Consider the following 21,149-nt stretch of genomic DNA (forward strand, 5'->3'; position numbering starts at 1 on the left):
CTGACTTGTGTTTTGTAAAGGTTAGACAGTGGGGGAGAGAATGTGAGGAGAGGGTCCCTGCTATCTCTCAGAGCAGCCCTGGAGGAGCCCCCCAGGGAGCCTCGCACCTGGACAAAAACAGCATGTGTGGCTGCCTTTCAGTGTGTGTGTGTGTGTGTGTGTGTGTGTGTGTGTGTGTGTGTGTGTGTGTGTGTGTGTGTGTGTGTGTGTGTGTGTGTGTGTGTGTGTGTGTGTGAGGCCAAGTCCTGAAAACAGAGGTAAATTTGAACAGCAGTGCAGAATGATAGGCTTGTTTAATCATTCATAATGTCATAATTATGTCATAATAAGGATGACAAACAAAAGCTCTGAGAGCATCCGAGCTGAAACTGCTGTAATTGAAAATGAAAAAAAAAGACAAAATGAAAAGAAAAGAAGAAAAAAAGACACATTGGACCCTGAAGAAAGGAGGCCAGGTCTCGGGGCATCTCCCAGTCCCAGGTACCCATCATGCACCAGTCAAAGTGAGGCACACATTGTTCTCAAAGCTCCATGGATCTGGTGTTCTTGTACAAGAACAAGCGCTGCACACTGCTCCCGCTAGCGGCAGAAACCAGGACAAGTACTTGTTCCTGTTCTTGTCTCAGGTTGTCCCAAAGCGTCCAGGGGGATCTTACCTGTCATGGGCAAACCAGTCTTTCATACCCGACTCTGCCAGACCTCTGAAAATACTTGGGAAGGTGACCTGACCTGATCAGTTCATGATCAATACTGACGACTCAAGATTCTCTGCAGTCGCTTAACTTAAAAAAACACAACAACAATAAAAGGCGAAAAATACAAAAAGCGCAAGCTCTAGTGGCCACACCCCTTTCTTAGCTCATTGCTCAGGTTACGTAACCACGGTTACGTAACGGCCAACATAAAATGAGTTTCCGATCATATTATACGACGCCTCCGAACACCCACTCATTTGCTTATCCTCCCACTCATCTCTGTGCCCTCTCTTTCTATATTATTAGCATCATGGCAGCGTTATTAACCCCACACCATAACTGGCAAGATAAACTCCAGCAGTTATCAATCATCCTCCTTTTGTGGGGTTATCAAACTGCAATACCACTAATTCAACTTTCTAATAATTTAGCCTATGTTTTCACAAAGGCTGCACAAAGAGTGCCATGGGGGCCACGCAAGTGGATTCAACTTTCAATATGGGCTTCTTTTCAGTGGAGACAAGTTGGACAAATACCAAGAAAGCCAACGTGTTTTTAGAAGTGCCTCAGAGGGTAAACATTTCAAACAAATGTCAGACAACGTGAAAATTGTGGGCGCTGTGCTTGAGCGCGCAAAGGTTTTGAGGCATTGCCACTGTTAACAAAAGTTATTTCTGTCTTTAGTTGCCCTCTCGTATTGCAGTGTACTGTGCAATGATCTGGCGGCCCTTCTGAAAATAATTCCCTAATTAATGAGATATTAGGCCACAAAGTAAGGTACGTTTGGAGGGGGAGGGGAGGGGTGAGAAGGATGAAAAATGGGCAGGCTGAGCGCTTCAAAACATCAGTTCACAACCCAATGGATCGGTCGCTGCTTGGTTGCACGCTGGCCCAAAAAAAAGCAATATTCCCCACAGATAATAATTAGGAAAAGAGCAGCTGTAAAACACTGAAGATGTTTTTCAGATCCAAATTTGATCCATTCAGATCATTGATGTTTAGAGGAGCTGCGTAACTCCTTTATCGTGTGTGTGGGGTGTCAACTGGAAGTCATTAAATAACCGATAACGTTGGCAAGCGTTCTTCTGTTTTCTTTTTTGCTGTTTTTCCCTTCACATGCCTTGACATGACTACAAACTCTCAAAGACTTTTTCATCAAACAAACTGCTGATATAAGGTTATACTATAACTGCAACAGTATTCATAAATGTACATTTTATATAAATATTCTTCATGTTACAAGGCTAAACACAGATGTTTAGCCTTTTATGTCTATAAAGTGTGAATATTTTGAGTCAACAGGTTTTCATCATTTTATATCGCACTGATATGGATGTGCTGTATCGCCCTATTTTTTATCGTATCCATTAATATTCTTCTCAGTGAAGAAAGCTACAGTATAGCAGCACCCATGTACAGCCTGGCGGCAGCAGGGGGGGACGTCTTATCACCCCTGCTTGTCCTTTTCGCTTTTCTCTCCGTTCGGGTGCCTTTTGAATTGCTAGAAATAGCCGGGGCTTGTTCCCTTCAGATGCTGTCTGTCTGGCTGCTGGACCTGTGCGGTCTGATGCCCCCCCCCCCCACACACACACACACACACCCCTTCCCCTCCCCTCCGGTAGTCGCTGACAGCCCAGGAACAAGAGCTCCGTCCCGCTCTGTCCCTCAAGCCCACGCTGTTAGCATCAACAGTCACCCCCTCCCTCTGTCCAACTCTCGGTCGCTTTCTTCTGCCTACTCCCCAAAGGCCCCAATTTAGAGGTGTCTGTCTAATTGAGTAGACAACATTTATCTTTATGTGAAAGTGTGTGTGTGTGTGTGTGTTCCTCTCAGGAACCCGCTGAAAGCACCTTAAGTCACTTGTTCATTAAAGTATGCTGGATGAGAAAGCCTTTGCAGGCAGCGTGGGCAGTTTTGTCCGCCTTTTGATTAAGCCGTCTTCCCTCCTTTTCCTCCACCACCGCCCCCCCCCCCTCTTCTCTCTTCTTCTATCTCTTCCGTTCTCCGCTTCATATTCAGTGTACTTAGCTGTTTGTTATACAGAGAATTTGTGTTTCTGTCCACTTGAGCAGCGCCGTGCATATCTCGGTGTATTTAATTTTTTTGCTTGTAAACAGACCGTGGAACGTCGTATTTTGGAGTGGAGCGTATTAAAGAGCCCCATAATCACAGGCTTCTTGAAAGTGAGAATGCACTTTATCTGCTTGGGATTATTGTACATAATGCGGTAGCAGATATGGCTGTCAGTCATGACTCACTTGTAAGTAGTACAGTAAAATAGCGAAATATATATATATATATATATATATATATAGAGAGAGAGAAAATTTTCATTAACTACAGTCCCACAGGTTTGTTCCGTAGGTTTATTTCAACTGTGTGTTTTAGGTTCTGTGGTTTTTTTTTGCCGTATGTGACGGGCACATACATGAGTGCCAGTCTGTGAGCCCCAAATGCATTTAATTAATTAAGTAAATTGAAAGATGTTAATTAAATCGATCTTTTTTTTATTATTATTATTAAGCATTCATCCCCAGGAGGCTTATACTGTTTACAGCAGGCAAAAAAAATCTGTAGTTCAGCTGCCGAAACCGAAGGCATCTTGTGCACCAATATGAAAGGTGAACTGCTTTGAAAAAATGGCAGTATGTGATGGGATAAGAATGGGTTGGCACCCCAGGCATCTCTTATTGGGCTAATATATAATCATTTATGTAATTATTTTCAGAAGGACCACTGATCAGGCGGAAATTTTGTTAATGACCAAATCACCACAATGACTTGCGAAAGAAATATACTGACTTTGCATTTCACGAGAGAAGCTGACACTTTTTGAATGGAATTCTGTTGGCGACAAAAGTTGTTTCGAGTCTGCCCCTAGTGGCCCTCCTTGGTATCGCGCTTTAAGCTTTGACTGCGTAAACGAAACACCTCACAGCGAATGGAGGCTATGTTTCAAAATGTGGCTGCAGGCACTGCTTTCCACATCCTAATGTATAACTTTACAAAACTTTCCAGAGGCTTTCACTCACAATCTAATTCAGGAACATCATCCGATACAAAGCTGCCACATACAATAGTTGTTCATTAATTGCAGCCTCCTGCAGGTTTTCAGACTGTCTCCTTTAATGTGTGAAAAAGAACTAAATTAAATTTAGGATTCAGAAATTAATGACTAACAGCTTGAAGATGAGACCAGCGTTCGAGCCTTAGTAATGTAAAAAAAAAAAAAGTAACTCTCCTTGAAAAGTTGACTTCGAGAAGAAAAAGGTTTTTTTTTCCAAAGTTGACATTGAGATCAGAATAAAGGGCATGAATAAAGGTTTCTCAGAAACAGTGTCACACACAAAGGGTTCAGTCTTCTAAGAGCACGACAGAGAACAGAGAAGTCTGACTCAAAATGCAAGGATTTGCAAATCAATACAATTTTAACTATCTGCGCGCTTGAACGTCTATATTCTTGAAAGTTGTTTAAAAAAAAAAAAAATCCCCTTTTACAAGGAGAAATTTGGGGACACTTTTGGGCCCTCTTGGTAAAAAAAAAAAAATGTTTTATCACAGAACAAAACAGAAGTGTCATCTGGTTGGGAACCTCCTGGTGGCTGTGGGATGTCAAGAAGTGACATCTATCCCATGTGTCGGCCGGCTCGAATGACAGCAGGCTGAAAGCGTGAACTGAGTCCAGATACAGCAGAGGACTGTATACTGTTTACCACACAATACAGAGAGGAAGTATTGCTCATCTCTGGATTTAACCATGATTCCTGTCCCAGATAACCCACGTCTACCGCCTACACACACGCCAACATTTCCTCGCAGAGGTTTCCCACCCACCTCCCCCCAAACCGGCCGTCACACATGCGAGGCTGAGAGGTAAGCATGTCTACGGCTGCTGATGGCGCGATAATGCCCGCAGTTACCTGTAATTCCACAGCAGCTGCTCACATGCAGCATCATGGTCACAGCAACAGCAGCAGGGAGGCACCAGGACCAGGACCAACACCAGGCCGAGTACTCGCAGAGTGCAGTAAGAGTGTGAATATCATTAGGCGCCACAAATTTATTTCGATGGGATTCCTTCACCGCCGAGATCTCTTTTCTTTTGTATCTTCTCCTGAAGTTTGAGTTTCTGCAGTGATTTTCTTCATCATTTTACGTTCATCTATTTATCTCAAACAAATCAGAAACCAAAAACGTCTTCGCACTATGTGCATCAATCCGAGAACATCTACTGTACCAAACATCAGCTGTTGAGAGCGGTAAATCGGAGCTTTGATGAGTCGAGCAGCAGACGAAGAGCAAAATCAAATTAATTTATATAAAAAGAAATGTCACAGATTTTTACTTTGTGCTCACTTAGCAGGCGCACTGCGAGGAGTTCATTTCACCCGGGGAGTTTATGCACTCCCGTTGTTATGCGACATTACAGTGCGCGTGCTCGGGAGTGAAGCCGAGCTGTATGAATATGATTCGATGTCATGCAAAAATGACAGCAGTCACTACAAGTCAGAGATTAATATAAAATTCTGTAAGAGAACAATACCCTGCCTTCAACGACACCTTGACAAATTTAGTTAATGGCAATTCTGAATCTGCCATCAGGTATAAAATTATAAATATGCGAAATCTTCTTATAGTAAAGAAAAGATATCTTCAAATAACCTCTGAGATCACCGTCTTTTTCTCTTTGGCGGCATCTATGGAGATAAGTGGTAACTGCAGCTGTGTATTTGAACTTCGCTTCACCAGAGATCTAAACAGTGCCACCAGTGATATCATTTCTTTTTCTTTGGATCCGCACTTCTTTTGAAGTTTTAGTACCTGTATTCATGAATTTTTTTTTTCTTTGTTTGTTTGGTCAACGTAACCAATTTCTCGCAATGCTAGCAGAGGTCAGAAAAAAAACAGTACAGCGCTTCTTCTTCAGCTCGTTCAGTTCGTAGTACTGCAAACACAAGGGTTTTCATCAGCGGGCCACTGGCTCAATCACCATTGTGCTCCCTCATTCGGGAATAACAGTGACTTAACAGACTTTTACTTCAATTAAAATCTTTGCGATTGCTACTATAATGTGGATGTAATTTTTTTTAAATACCAATGTTTTCAATAGATATTTTAGTGCATGCCGTGACAGTCACAAGTCTGATGTTTCTGTCAACCTGATGTCTGTAAGTAAAGCAAAAGAGAAAGTTTTGTGCAGTGTGGTATCAACCGAGTCAGCCACCACTCTCCATTTAATAGAGTAGATTGAGCTTCAAGGTCAGCAGTTGGAAATTTATGAGTGCCAAGTAGCTCCGGATATGTTCTGCTCTCTGCAGTCAAAACATGACATAACCTAATGTACATTATTTGGTGGGCTTTATTTTTTTGTTTTAATTCAAAACATATAACAGTATAGAGTCTGTTTGAAAAGATTTATGCATCAGGTTTGTAGACAATAACGTCGAGTGTATGTACTGTGACGCATGAGAAGATTATTTCCTTTTATTACTGCCCGTTCTGTTATTCGCAGCAAAGTCCAAAACAGAATTATCTACTTATACACGTTCATCAGGAGTATTACGGTGTGCTGTGTCCGAGTTTGAGAAGAAGCCAGTGAGGGGGAAACTGTCAAAAGACGAATGTTCCCTCTCTTTCCTCGTCTGGCATTCTGCCTGCGGATCTCATCCCTGCATCTGGAGAGACGCCGTCGTGACAACGGCGGCAACATTAGCTTGCAAGGCATGCTAAACTGTGCTGTCACCGAGATACGCACAAGATGAGAAGTTTTGACTGTCTGACATCTAAGCAAGACAATAACTGAGAAAGCGCGGGCGGATCGTGTTCATTCAGTTTAGCAAAACAAATCGTGGTGGACAGTTTTGACAGCTTTTCCCGCCAATCTGACGAGACGTAACGTTGTGTTTACAGTATTGGTGTCACACTGCCGGCATAGGCACTCGAATGTATACAGTATCTGCTATATCTATTTACCCATCACATTTAAACCAGTGCTCTCCTGAGCCCACATACTGTGACTCAGAGGTGCCTTTATACGCGTCTCTTCATACCTTCTTGAAATAGGTATTAAAGATCTATACGGTCCCGGATGGTGAACAACAAAAGATACAGTACGGCTTCTTTGTTTTGCTCAAGCACCTCAGCCCTGTTGGCTCCCTTGTAGCCTGTGTGGCAGTGGAACAAAGCCTGACTGCAGATTACGAAAGCCTCACAAAGGCAAACAGTAGTAAATTTCCCTCCAGGCTGAGGCTCACCTCAGATCACAGGCAGCGGCAGCGGCGAGAAATAGTTACAGTTCAACATCTACAAGACGCATGTCGCATGCCCTCAATCAGACAAGCCCCCACAAGCGATGCCTAAAAACAAACAAAAAAAGCCTATTGATTTTAAAATAACAACAATAGTCTGGGTCTGCAGCCCTTTGAGTTGCCGCATTACCTCAATATCCTTCCAATTTCAGGGATGACTGCAAGCGAGCAAGTTTGGGACTTTTAATCACTAAACCTGTGCGGTTTGGTGGGGAGGCAATAATCAGTGGTCATTTTCAACTGTGTTCCCCCGCCAAGGACACCCGTCAGTGACCCTTCAGTCTGCACCACATGTGCCCATCACACGCCGGAGGCAGGTGTGGATTTAGTGCCCGTGCCTCCAAAACCCCCTGTTCGATTCCCATCTCCAGTTTGAAATGTTTGCTTGATTAAAATTCACTGACATGCTGCTCCCAGGAGAGCAACCTGCAGAGAGATGGGAGCTGTAGGTGCAGCACTGAATAACGGCGTTTATCTGCTGCTTCGGTCGGGGATTTGTTCCCCCCGTGCAGTTTTTTTTTTTCCCCCCTCTCAAATATCCCTGGCTGCCTGTCTGATACTGAAAGATGGATGGCCACAGTTAGGGTGAACTTGGAGAGGGGAGTGAAGTTGCGTCTCCGATGCCTCCATGTCGGTGATAGCGCTGTACGTCTGTCCCTTTCTTTTAAATGTGATATTGCCTTTAAGAAATGTCTTTAAATCAGAGAGAAAATCTGTGCCAAATTTGAAGGTAGAACTGATGAGAACTTGATGGCCGAAGGTCGAAGGTCAATGTGATCTCACAAAACCCATTTGTGGCCATAACTCAGGAATTCACACGCTAAATATGACAATTTCACACAAGTGTCGAGTTAGATATATATATATAAAAAAAAAAAGGTTGGGTGATGACATTTTAGATCCAAAAAGGTCGAAGGTTAAATTCACTGACACTTTTCATGCCCATTACTCAACACCATAACTCAGGAGGAGCAGGAGGTGAAATTGTGACCATATTTCACAATCGATCAGATACCGAATTGGTGACACTCATCTTGAGTTGTATACACGAGTGTTTCTCAACCTGCGCGTGTCAGATGTCTCATTGATCCATCACACCTGATTCAAATGAACGGGGCGTCATCAAGCCCTGCAGAAGCATAATATCGACCCATTTATTTGAGTCAGGGACACATCGATCTATCTCCCCTGTGAAATTACATCGTGAATGTTCAGTTATTTTTTTTCCTATTAAAAAAAAATTACTCGGGGTTTAGAAGTGTTTTGGGGGGAAAAAAACAAGGAATAAATATTTTAATTTAAAATGTTTAAATCTGAAAGCTTGACAGGAAAAGTTTTTCCTACCTCTGTTTGTATCACATTTAGAAACAGATTAATCTGCATCAGACATCAAGTTACTTTACAGTCGCACAATTTGCCACATTTGTTGTCTTGTGGAGTAAAATAATGCCATTTGTTCTGTCGGCAGGTTCACATCTGTAAAATGAGGTTGTAAAGTAGAACAGCTTCAACCTTACAGGCTCAAAAATGAATCACCGGTCACTTCTGCAGACTATTAAAAAGTGTTGCATATTCATGCTGTTCTCCTCATCATTTCCACATGTCCCTTTAGATCACTAGATCATTACTTCATTTCTTTTACAGCAGTAGGTAGGTGTTTGAATTAGGATTTTAGGGCTAAATGATGGTTCTAATTTCTCAGTTCCACTTCGATTCTCCACATGAAGGGGACAAAAAGCAGTTAATTTCGGATGACTCAACCACGGAAAATAATCACACGTGTTCTGCAAAGTCTATTTTTCTTCTTAATGTGCAGCAAAAATTGGAAGCAGGAGACTTTGTTTTGTTGGTGATATTGGTTTTCTTTTGATTTAACTGTCAGTAGAGGGCTCTCATGATCTATCTGTAATGGCTCTGACCTCTGCAGTAACTGCATTTAATGACACCCACCATCACTGTCCTTTCATGGCAATACTGAGTAGGTCTTTTCTCTCCTGCTCACTCTGGTTTTCTACCTGAACCAGTGGTGGAGATGGGCTTATCATTTACCTCACCCGACTGTCAGACACTATATACTGCTGCAAGATGTCCCATTGATTTCCTCAGTGATCTTGGACTGAATTATATCGACAGTCCTCTCTCTTCTTATCACCTACATGTAAAGGTGTTTAAAAGCCTTTATTTGTATTTTTTTTCCTCCACTGTGTCGCTGTCATACTGAGTGGATGACCTCATCAACTACACACTGGCCTCTACTGGGTGAAATTAGTTATTGCCTAAAGGAAATGCACAAAAAGATACGGATGGTTTTGAGTGAGATAGGATCATTTCAAAAGGTTTTTTGCAGGTGGAAGGTGCCAGCCATATTAGGGGCTCATTTAAAAAAAAATATCATCAGGAGGCAGCAGGGCAGAAAGGAGAAAACGGAGTTTCTCCGTTCCTGCTTGTGAATCTCCGTGTCTTCTCATCTCCCCAAAACACTCTTTTGGCAGGCTTTGAATTACCTGCACTCATCCCTGCCTAAATTGTTCAGATATGTTAGAAGTTGATCAAACAGAAAGGCTTTCGGAGCGCACAGCTGACAGAGCTTCCCCTGTGGGCTTTTGGGGATCAGACATGAAAACAGGGAAAGAACAAAGGCTTGTCGGGACTGTTAAAGACGCCTGGACCACAGCGGCCTATCAAAATTCATTCAGTGAAACAGGCATGAAATACCCGCCAACCGCAGGAACCTCTCAAACATGTCAAAACTCCACTTCTGCCTCTTAGAAAATATCATGTCAAAACAGGGAGATTCTTCCATACGAGACACGAAGCCTTTACTTCACTAGATCCTTGTTTTCCTCTGTCATAAACCAATAAATAGTCTGCACGTCATGTTTCTATCCACAAATAAATCACAAACAGTCATAATAGTCATTTTAGGTGATGTATTTTTGTGTAAAAATACTTTTGGCAGTTCTGACAAACTTGCTTTTCATCATTTTCAATCTGGACCATACTAAAGCAAATTGACGCTACATTAATAGATATTTTATCAACCTGTAATATTGACTACTTGTAATACAAAATGAGTCAATCACAGTAACAAACACAGAAACGATCATGTGAACTTCCAAACACATCTTTAAGCACTTTGTGTTTTTCAGAGAGAAATGTAAGGCCATGAAACAAAGACAATGAAATTGAACAACTAGTTAGTAAGCATAGCTGAGCATTTAAGGGAAGTTATTGGTTTCATCAGGTGCGTACGAACACAACTCCATCTGAATGTCATCTTCCCAGCACCACTTGGTAAACATAAAAGGTTATCAGGTAGCTAGTGAGCAAAAAAGAGTTGGTGGAGAACAAAAACAAAGCTGAAAGTAAAGTGAAATTTACATTTGCTGCCCAGGAAAAATCAAGTTTGTACTGTTCTAAATTAACCTTCTTGGAACACAATATTTCCATATTTGTGTTTATATAAGGTAACGCCACTAAGAAGGCATTTGTTTTTCTTTTAATTTGTCTTTATTTTCCATTTTGGCACACATTATTGATGGATTACACCTTGGACAGGTCACAGGCTAAAAGCAAACATTCTTTGTTTGTTTTTATTACAATACTACAAGGGCCATAATGAGAAGCAGAAGCATGACAGAAATGAGATGGAAGAGGCTACAACTCAATATGAGAGAGATATTCGAATGATTAATTTGGTTCGGTAAAGAATAACTTGCTTATTGTGTTGGTCTATGCAAAATGTGAATAGAAGCAGTGATTTCCTGGAGAAACCTTCCACCACAGGGAAAGACTGCCATTTTGAACTTGTTTACTCCAGTTTGCAATGATAGTGTCACTCAGTTCCTACTCCGCCGTGCTCCTCTCTAGCCCTCAATGAATCAAACATTGCTTGCAACGCACTATATTCCAGGACCCAGTGACAGTCTTATTTCCAGCCATCGAAGAAGCAAGGGGAATGTTATTTACTGAGAACGGTGGACAGAGGGAGATTGGACATCCCTGATCTGTCAAGGACATGACTTTTGGCCAAAGCAAATCCTTCACATTTATTGCATTGTCTTAGGGGCCATTTGGCACGAGGAGATCAAATTGGGAGGCTAACGTGGAGCATTGCTTTCATCTAGCACCGTCTCTCACAAGTTTCCAGGAACAAGATAAAGTCCAATCGAGAACTTGTAGAATCCGGAAACATGATTCTTCATCGAGTCTGGCCTCACTCTCTAAAGCAAACTACTGACCTGGACTTATATTAACATTATAAAACCAACCGGTATAAGATGATGCACTGCCTGGGTCTTTTTTCATACAAAAAAAAAACAAAAAACAACCCAAGCCATCAGCGTTAAAACATCTCTGAATATCAGATGGATGAAAGCTGACTGAACACCTGTTTTCCTAAAGAGTACTTAAAAAAATCTTAACACCGAACTAAATAAAACATGCAAATAACTTCTGGTATGTGACATTCTTGGCTTGAATAGAAAATAAAAAGATAGTCATTTCCATGTCATTTGCATCCAGGCAGTCAGTGTGCATGTGTGTGTTTGAGAGAGTTTTAAGTGGAGAGCAGTCACCCAGGAGGGCACGTGCAGCACCGCAGAGACCCAGCACCTGAGGTGCTTCTGACGTCAGCTGGAGAGGCTGATGGGAATTCAATACACAGCATCCATACCTCCTAATTTATTCGACAATAAAATCGGCGAGAGCTTGTTTGTCTGCCATTCCATTGACGCGTCGGACCGATGAATGACACTAAAGTTCACCACAAATTCTTTCGCTAAAGAGCTTTCTGGGAATCTCTTTCGATTATTTTGTTGAGCTGCTAAACCAAGTACCGAATATCCTCCAAAAGAAAAACTGTACGGCCGGTTCATTCACGGTGTTAACTGCAGTAGTGCTGTTATAAAACAGGACATTGAACAATCCAATATTCCAATAAGCCACATGCAATAAAGGGAGCTGAAGCATCCATCATTCGCCGTAAAGGCAGACACTTTTTTTTATTATGTAATACACACAACAGTCCATTTTCCAACCAAACTCATTTAGTACTTTTGCTCATATATACAATGCAGTGTTTGCTAAAGTTCACCTCACAGATCCGTTCTATTCACCATCACCCTGCCTCTGCAGTAAGCTATTTCTATCCATCAGAAACGCAACCCACCAGATTTTCTCCGCGCCTGCTGCTGTCATTGTCTACATTCATCGGCACAAAACTACATTCGCTGCAGCTTTATGAACCAAACCATAAATGTGGCGACGCGATACGTGACACAATTTCCAAATAAATTAGGGAGCCCATTTGGGTGCGCGGGACAGATCCGACCGGTCCCATTTAAAATGAAAACACAACTCAGAGCTGCTGTGCAAATGCCCTCGTTGCAGACGGGCTGCTGTGCTCAGCTGTGGCATTGGTGTAGGGCTACGGGGTGGAGAGAGAGAGATGGGGGGAGGCGGGGATTGTGGCTCTTGCCCACAGTCACAGCCCAGGGCATGAAACATAACCTTTGAACTTGCCACTGAGCATCAGAACAAGGCGGAGAAGACGTCGAGTCCTCAAGTGTGAACGCTTGCGGAGTGTGGCGGTGCTGCTGCCTGCGCTAACACCCTCTTTCACTTTAATGCGCGTCAAACAAAAGACAACGCCATCAAGGTAGTTTCACCCTGTGCGAAAACGGTGCCCAAAACATGCAGTCGATTCAGTTACCGAAAATATATGATAATTAACAAGCAAAGGAAAACGCTGAATGAATAAGTGAAGAAACTTAAGTTTATTTGCACACCATAAATTGTTGATGATAAGACAATTATGTTCAGAACTTATTTCTATGTAAATCCTCTTGTTCTCGTTTCACCCGTTTTCATTCCCGGGAGGTGGTCAAATGATGCTGTTTTGTCAAAGCTGCTGACGTCACAGTGATACGCAAAAGGTGCCCTTTGGTGTCGGTGTCGTGTGCACCTGATCTAACTGGAAAATTAGGTGAGGTAATAAAAAGTGACAAAATCTGCGTAAGGAGGTCAGGGTTGTTGTTTTTTTTGACGGATAAAACACAGGACTTTCTCGCACCCTAACCCTGCACTAATTAAAGCACCCGTGTCGTACGAGAGGGATAATCATGAAAAATAAATAAAACATTCATCCACACTGCAGAGACCCCAGGCTGCACCTCCGGCAGCGAGGCGGTTCGCTTGGTGGTAGCTGGTGGGGGCTCGTGCCCTTGTCACGGTACTGAATTCTGGTTGGTCGGTCTGTAGCCTCCCCAAGTCAAGCATGAAAGATAGAAGGACTCCAGAGTAGAGAAACTGGCCATTTAAATTAAAGCAGCACTGATTTTCAGCACTGATTTTCTCTGTATCCCCTGATGATTATCTTTAAAGGTCACTCGGGTACATGACCGAACTTTTCAAAATTCAGATACCAACTTGCAGGAAAGAGTGCTATTATGCACTTGTTTGCCCGTTTTTTGGAAAGTGCACAGGTGCTCCGCTAGTATCCGATGGCATCTAATCTCTGTGCATATCTACCTGTTTTACATAAATTTATGCATGAAACATCTTACAACAAATGGACTTTCTTCCATTTCAACTGAGTGCATAATAGCAACATCAGTGTTTCAACATCTCTGTTCAAAGCCCGAGCTGCATGTCACCCCCTTTTATATCACATTAAAAGCTAAATGAACACAGCACAGGTGAATTCATTAGAAAAACACAAATGTCACCTTTGGTGTGAAGCAGCAGTGAAATACTTAAATGTATCACAGTTAAACTTAATCATAAAATCATGCCTTGCTCTCATGAATATTTTCACGTAAAGGTAAATAATACAAACTGACTTGCTTATTTGTTGGCTGATATTTGCAACATGACTTCGGGCAAAGATTATCTCCGTTGCGTACAGGTTTATGTGCCAGCCGTGAGCCGCCGGGATCTCTCGGTGATACACTACTGGGGAAGGGAAGGTGACATGAGTGGACGTCTCAAGGGCGGAAAGATTCCGCCAGACAATGCATCAGGCTGCAGAGGGTGTAAATCCGAAATGCGCCAAGGACCCAAACAATATGAATTTCATGTTGTGTTTTTGTCGTCTTCTTCCCCCAGGATGCCGCCTTGCAGTGTACTGTCATCATCGTGTACTGAACAGCATGTGAATTGTTGCTTTACTAGGCCCGCTAACATCTCTAAACTCCAGCGGAGACGGAGGGCAAGGTCACAGCCCTGGCCTGGTGTTTATGGTCAGATGGAATGTGAACTCCGGGTGAGAAAAAAGGGGGGAAGTTATAATGAGCCATCCCCCTTCTGCCGGTTGTTTGTTTGGACAGAGCGGCTGTCTCACAGTACAAGCTGTGGATGGAATACTAATGGATATGACTAATGATTCTCTCTCGCCTCTCTCCATTTCTCCAGATTCCTTCCCACTCGACTCTTTTCTCTCAGTCCTCCTTCTCCATTGGCCTCCATGTGGCGAAAACTTTTAACTCTCGAGTAAACGATTCAAAATGCTCGGACAGCTGTGGCAAGCGCTTCATTTTAGGGTATTAAGGGCAAGTAACAGCGCCCCCACTTTTACTGATCCTGGTTTCTAAGCACTTGTTGGTGGGCGGACATAAAGCTATCCATGGTGGTTGTACCCTTAGAGTGGGCTTATCTAATCCTCTCCCCATCCATCATAGGTGTTTAACTTTCCAAATCATGCCTCCTCCAGAATGTGGTGCCCTGAGGGAGGAATAGGAAGACATCCCAGAGCTGCAGAAACTCTCCACTGGGCCTGATTAAAACCTGCTGAGATTTAACCAAGGATTAGACACCCCCTTTGGCATGGCTGTATGAGCGGTTTCATATTTGTTGGGGTATTAAGCATTGAAATCGTGAGAAGCAGCCAAGTAACCACTGTTTGGCCTAATAAATAAATAAATTAAAAAGCAGCAAGAGGAAAACGATAAAAAAAAAAATTAAAAAAAATCCTGAACATACAATATAAAATCAGTTGGAGAGAATGATGTGAAAGCATTTGGATGTCTTCATACACTTAAAATGTGGTTGACGGTCTTAGACATGGTGGACCCCTCCAGACTGGACTTTGCCCTGCCAGATTAAAAACACTGGTACCGATGCTGACTTGACCTGATGTTATAACCAAGATGTATTTATGTCAGACTGGTGATGTGCGAATGTGTTATTATTTGCTCTTTCCTTCTGTACTGTATCCTTAAACTTCTGAAGTTCTGTCTTGTTAAGTTGTAAAATCAAAATAAATATATATAAAAAAAACAAAAAAATGTGGTTGAATTTCATAGGGAACGACGTAAGCCATTCTAATCAGACAATTGCTCACCCCTGTGCAATATTACCATGAGCAATCCAATTAGCAGTCGGATAGGAATAGAGACACAAAGTGGCAGACGGTGTTCCACAGTGACGCTCGCAATCAATTAAACTTTCCATTCAACATCAGTGGCCACATCACAACAGATCCCTGCATCCCTGTGATTAAGAGCAACCTGCTGCCGTGCATCTCTGAAAGCTCTTCTTCCTTTCTTCGAACCCTGCACGTTGTTTTAGGCCTTCGCAAGAAGCAACTTCTCTCCGTGCAGATGATTATAACATCACTACAAACTCTCCTGGCCGGGTCGAATCCACTCCCGGCTCCCAAGCAGCCGAAGAAGGGTTGTAAATAAAATGAGGCCGCATTGATTGCGCCAATAGATTACAGCATTTAGGTGGGGCTTTGGCAGTGTATTGGCTGCATGTTATTTAACAGCCCCCACAGGATTTACTTCTGAGCCATTTAGCAAGCTTCTGCATTGGGTAGAACTAGAGAGTCATTAATGTCCAAGTCTGAGTCGTTAATGTGGCTTACTTTTTTGGTATTTATTTTTTTTGTATATCTGCAGCACCTCTTATAATCAGGAGAAAGACTGACAAAAGAACGATTCAATGGTCATTATTAAAAGTGACCATTTCTATAACTCCCACTGAATTCACCTCAGTGCTAATCCCCAAATGCTTCCAATATGTTAGTGTTTAGTTTCGTGGTAAATACAACCCCGAGTAGCATTGTTTATCCAACTATCCTCTTTACCAGACTGAGTTTCCAGTTTCCTCTCTGTGCTGATAGAGACAAGATCATCCCTCAGTTCATTAGACGCACACAAACACTACCCATTCCCCAGTGCGTCACGCTCTGAAGCCTGTACACACACAAACTAAGGGTAGGGGAGCACCCTCAGGACCTAAATTCCCAGTATGACATTTGCTAAAGATACACAACGATTGCATCTGTTCAGAGTCTCCATTTTGTACACTGATGGAACTGTTTAAGCTGTTTGTTTGATAACCAAATAGCACACAAGGAAAGACATACATTTCCAAGTTGTAGCTTCTTATTTACATATTAAACATACTTAAAGCTGCTCTTAAGGACATTTTTTTTTATAACAAATGGGTCAAATGACTAAGTGTAATGGGAAAGGGGTCACCCGCACCCTGCAGTTTCCCTCATCTCCGTGGAGCTTTTATGCCTCTGCAAAGCTCATTGTTTCTATTTTACAGCCTCCCTGCTCTCACCAGTCTCATTCCAAACATCAACACAACTGTTTTCAACAAATAAGCTCTTAAAAAAAAAGCTTACACTAGCGCAACTTCATTTGAAATTCTGCTAAAAAAAAAGCAATGTAAATGTCATCATAAAAAGCACGCAACACGTCGTGTGATGGACTACATAACAGAGTTTTAGATGCTTCTACAATAATCTGACATTGGGTGGCTGCAATTGTAGACAGGATGGTGGTTTGAAAAACGCAATTTGTGGTAAATGGATTGAAATTTGTGTGATGACTAATGTGGTCGTTTATATTTCAATGTGCAACAGATCAACACTAAAACACAATCAAATGCATCCAATTATGTCTCCCATTACAGTCGCATGTTTACTTTCCCAGTAGGTACAGAACTTCCCATCCAGCCACGGGACCTTTGCCCTCGTTTCTTTCAGTCACTTACTGGGGAGAGTTTGTCCGAGTTTGTGTGTGTGCGTGGATGTGTGACCGAGTGGGACACTAATGAGCCGACTGATTACACTGGAAGGCCTCAGGTTATCATTAGCTCCCCGAGGATCAAACACCAGATCAAGCCAACAGCACGGCAGGCAGAAGCCGACCACAGCTAGATATATATTTTTCCCGCTGGAAAAGTTGAAAATCTACAGAAGGGAGGCATCTGCACCGCTGAAGCTAGATGGCGCAGAAACTTGCTCCTGATCAAAAAGCAGCTAAAAAGTATTCACAACAAGGGTTTCAATACTTGAGCACAAACACAAACCCCGACTAGTGTATTTGAATTCCTCCACAAAAGGCGCAAGGAGCCTTTTCAATGGGCTTCCTCAGACAATTGAGACCAACATCACACAAGCAGAGAGGTATTGCAGACAGCTCTGATTGTCTCACCCTTCCCTGTGATGAGATAGACGGTCGCTTGACATCTCTGTGAGAACGTCTGCATTTCCGCACATGATTATTAACCTAACAGCCTCGGGAGCCGGTCCCTCTTGCAGTCACCGTTCATCGCCACAGCTGAATAAAACATCGGGTGAAGATTTAGTTGGGGAGGAAATGTGATAGTGTGAACCATTCTGTCTCTGGAAGGGCTGTAGGTGAAGGATAAATCCGGTTCATCAACTAGTTTCATAGTTTTGGCCATTAGTTTTAATGAAGTTATTGGATGCGAATACAATACATGAACCGGCAACTTTTCTAAAACGTGGTTGGATGATCAGAAAGATTGAAAACAGGATAATAATTACAGCAGCTTGCCTAAAAACACTTTATGTAGAGGTAAAACTGAAAATAGAGGCTTCATAGATGGTGGTAATAATCCTTCAGACACGGGAAGGAGGTAGGGCAGGTTTAACAAGACAGACGTCTGAGTTGCATTATGGGAATTGTATGAATAGTGGTTTTAGAGCATGACAATAATAATATATTCTTGACCACCATTAGGAATTATAACTCACCCTCTGCTGCTTTGATTGCTTTTGACCATTTTCTTTCAAATGTGTTTCTCAACTCACCTTTTTAGGGAGTTCAACTGTGGGATATGTGGACTACCCCCCTTTAGTCCTACTGGTTGTACAATTGGTTTATTGCACTGTTGTATGTCGTTTAGTGCTTTCAATGCGTTTCCCAGATTTCAGTAATGAATTTACAGGGAGTGGTGGCCAAAACTATGAAAGTAAATGCAAGTTGCAGGACACCAGAATTATTATTCAAGGGTCACAGTATAACCTTTTCCAGCTCTACTTTACTAAAACTTCTGCGCAACAATGTTCAGAAGTGGATGCTTGAATGATGGTTCCTTGACAGGCCTCTCTCCTGGCACCGCTCCCCTCCTCTCTTTTCTTCTATTCCTCTCTTTATCCTGTCCTCCCTTTCTGTGGAGGCCCTCTGGACCCCATCGAGGCTCATTTTGTTCATCCCACATGTGAGGGGTCAGTGCATACCCAACAAAAATAAAACCAGCCACTCAATGTGACGATCTTTGTGCATGTCCTCACTCCCCCTCCCCTCGTTCTCTCTCACACTTACTTGTGCCCTATAGATGAGAATTGGCTCCATTCACTGGGCTTCCCTCCCCCCTGGAGCGGACTTCTCGGGGCCCTAACAGCGCAATTCTATGCCTTATTGCTCCGGCCCCTCCATGGAGAACAGACTCGTCAAAGCATTTGTGAGGACAGAAGGAAATGAACTGGCTTTGTCCTTAAATACATTGACATATAGGCGAGATCACATGGTGAAGTCTGCGGGGCAAGCATTTAACAAGAGAAAAGGGCACAATGTGTAAAATGTCTTTTAAAGGCCTCCAAGTGGTCATCTTGGCAGAAAAATGCCAAGACTTATTTAGAAATGAAGCAGTTTTATGAGTTTCCCCCCGTGCTGGCTGTCCTCCAGCTTAATCCACATTGTCTTCTGACTTCCTACGGACCAAAGCAGGTTTCTCAAGCTCATCTCCACCTCATGTTTAATCTCCCCCTGCTCTTTCATGAGGACCACACCATGTGTTGATTCTAAAGAAATGAAGCGGACACCTCATTTCGAGCAAGAATGAGCCGGAGGAAGCCTTTGTCCAAAGTAGGAATGCCCATAAGACAGAGAGGAACACTGTTTGGTCTGACTCGGGTTGCTATACCAGGGCTGAAGAAAGCCATGGCAACGCAAGCAGAAGGTCTGCCGGATCACATAGCGCTGATACAATACGGCGGCTCGGGGTTTGTCATTCCAGTCAGGCCTGACCCAAATTACGACATCCTGGGAAAAAGTGGCCCACTTCAACCAGCACACACGCACAGACAGACTTAATTGGGCTTGCACATACTTAGCTGATAGCAATGTTAAACAAAACATGTGGATGTTTGAAGTCTAATCACTGAGGAAATGGCCCTGTTAATGATTTAACACCGCAGTCCATAGCCCATGGCTGGTAGATTATTGGGACTTTCCAATTGTTTACCCAATATGTCTACAAGCTACTTTTCCATCTGCTGTTATAATTCTCAGCATTTTTAAGCTTAATAGTCTTTTATATTTTCATGTTTATTATCTCCTATCAACAGCCTCAAGGCAAAATCTGCTTGAAATGGGAAGAACAACAAAGAAGCGATTAGGACCATGTCTACAGAGGTATTTTACCAAAAGGCAAAAAAAAAAAAAAAAAAGAAAAATGCACAAATGCAAAACATTGTTTTGGTCACAAGTGAGACCTTAACTGAGTGTGTTTTTCAACTTTACCCAAAGTTTTGTTACTGTGAGATTTAAAAGTAACATGAACACAAGAGGGGTTGATATTGACAGTTCTGGAAATCATATAAATCTCCTTCCCAACCATACACACACCAAAGATCTTGCAGAGGTAACCATAAACAAGCACACACACATACCCATCAAACATCTCGCAGTTTCACCCTCAATGTGCCTACAGACTCAGCCAGCAAACACACACCACATAACCTTCACACCAAGTCTTTTTGCACAACTCTATTCAAAACTTTTTTTTGCCACTTGCCTGCCTACTCAAGTAACCACCTCATCACATCATATCCACCCCACAAAAACCATGTATCAGTCAGTGTGCACCCAGAAAAAAAAAATTCCACTTACTTTATATTTGGAGGTCTGGTAGTTGTATATCAGAGCTTAAAGCAATAGTTTCTCTAGTCTCTTTTCATCTGCACCTCTGCCCTGCTGCCCTGCCACTGCAATACTATTTCTCTTTGTGGGCTGAGCATACGATAGCTGTGTAGACTTTTTTTTTTTTTTTTTTTTTTTTTTGGTCTGTGTTGCATGGGGTGAGGGGAGGGTGATGGGGTGGGTGTTGAATGCCGGGTTTCCTGACTCGTGATCAGGAGCTCATTACCCCCAAGGTCACTCCAGGGACGCCCTGCCTGGCACTCACTGGGACACCAGAGAGGAAGATGTGAGATGGAGGAGGAGAGTGAGAGAAAGAAAACAGGAGAGAGCAGTTAGGAGCCAAAGTGCTCGGGGAGATCAATGGGGACGAGAGGAGAGAGAGAGCTGAGAGAAAATAGACCAACAGATACATATAAACAGAGAGAGAAGTGAGACAGTGAGCGACACTGATCCAAATGCCAACAGAGAGGCAGATATTCAGGAGGAGCGAGCAAACACAACAACTAAATGTGACTGAATGAGCCTCGGTTGAGCCCACAGAGTGAGCAAGCTGGGAACAGCAGTCCAGTCAAACCACACAGTTGCATAAAATATCATGCTGATCCATGGAAAAGGGAGTCCAAAGCAATCAATACAATATTGACAAACACCAGCTGGCCTCTGGATTTGCTTTTCAGCTTTCTATATGGGACAACACCGCAAAAAAAAGCATATTTACTGTGTTTTGTGAATGAGTTCTGATGATGAGCTGAACGTGTTTGTCACTTCAATATTATTTTAAGTCTTTTATTTACTTAACTTTTGGAAGTCTGGCTTTACATGTGTTAGTTTTTGTATGCTGGGTTTGTGGTTCTCTAACTTTAAATGCTGACGTTAAATGGGTTAAATGTCCTGAGGTGACTCCTGAATAAGAAACATGTTGATCTTACAGAAAATTCAGATTAAATATTACTAAATCT

The 21,149-nt window shown here is 42.6% G+C and overlaps 1 protein-coding gene across 1 annotated transcript in view; it reads right to left on the minus strand.

The window, feature by feature from the left end:
• ptn (pleiotrophin) overlaps positions 1-20,278 on the minus strand; it is a 41,536-nt gene extending 21,258 nt beyond the window's left edge. The window contains exon 1 of the mRNA XM_069711092.1: positions 20,161-20,278. The gene's annotated coding sequence lies outside the window, so the exon portion shown is untranslated. The remainder of the gene's footprint in view (positions 1-20,160) is intronic.
• Positions 20,279-21,149: the final 871 nt, after the last annotated feature.

The sequence above is a fragment of the Brachyistius frenatus genome, unplaced genomic scaffold, assembly GCF_029030835.1.
Source record: "Brachyistius frenatus isolate BFR_SWC_R1_liver_20210118 unplaced genomic scaffold, ASM2903083v1 Contig_96, whole genome shotgun sequence".
NCBI classification, from domain to species: domain Eukaryota; kingdom Metazoa; phylum Chordata; class Actinopteri; family Embiotocidae; genus Brachyistius; species Brachyistius frenatus.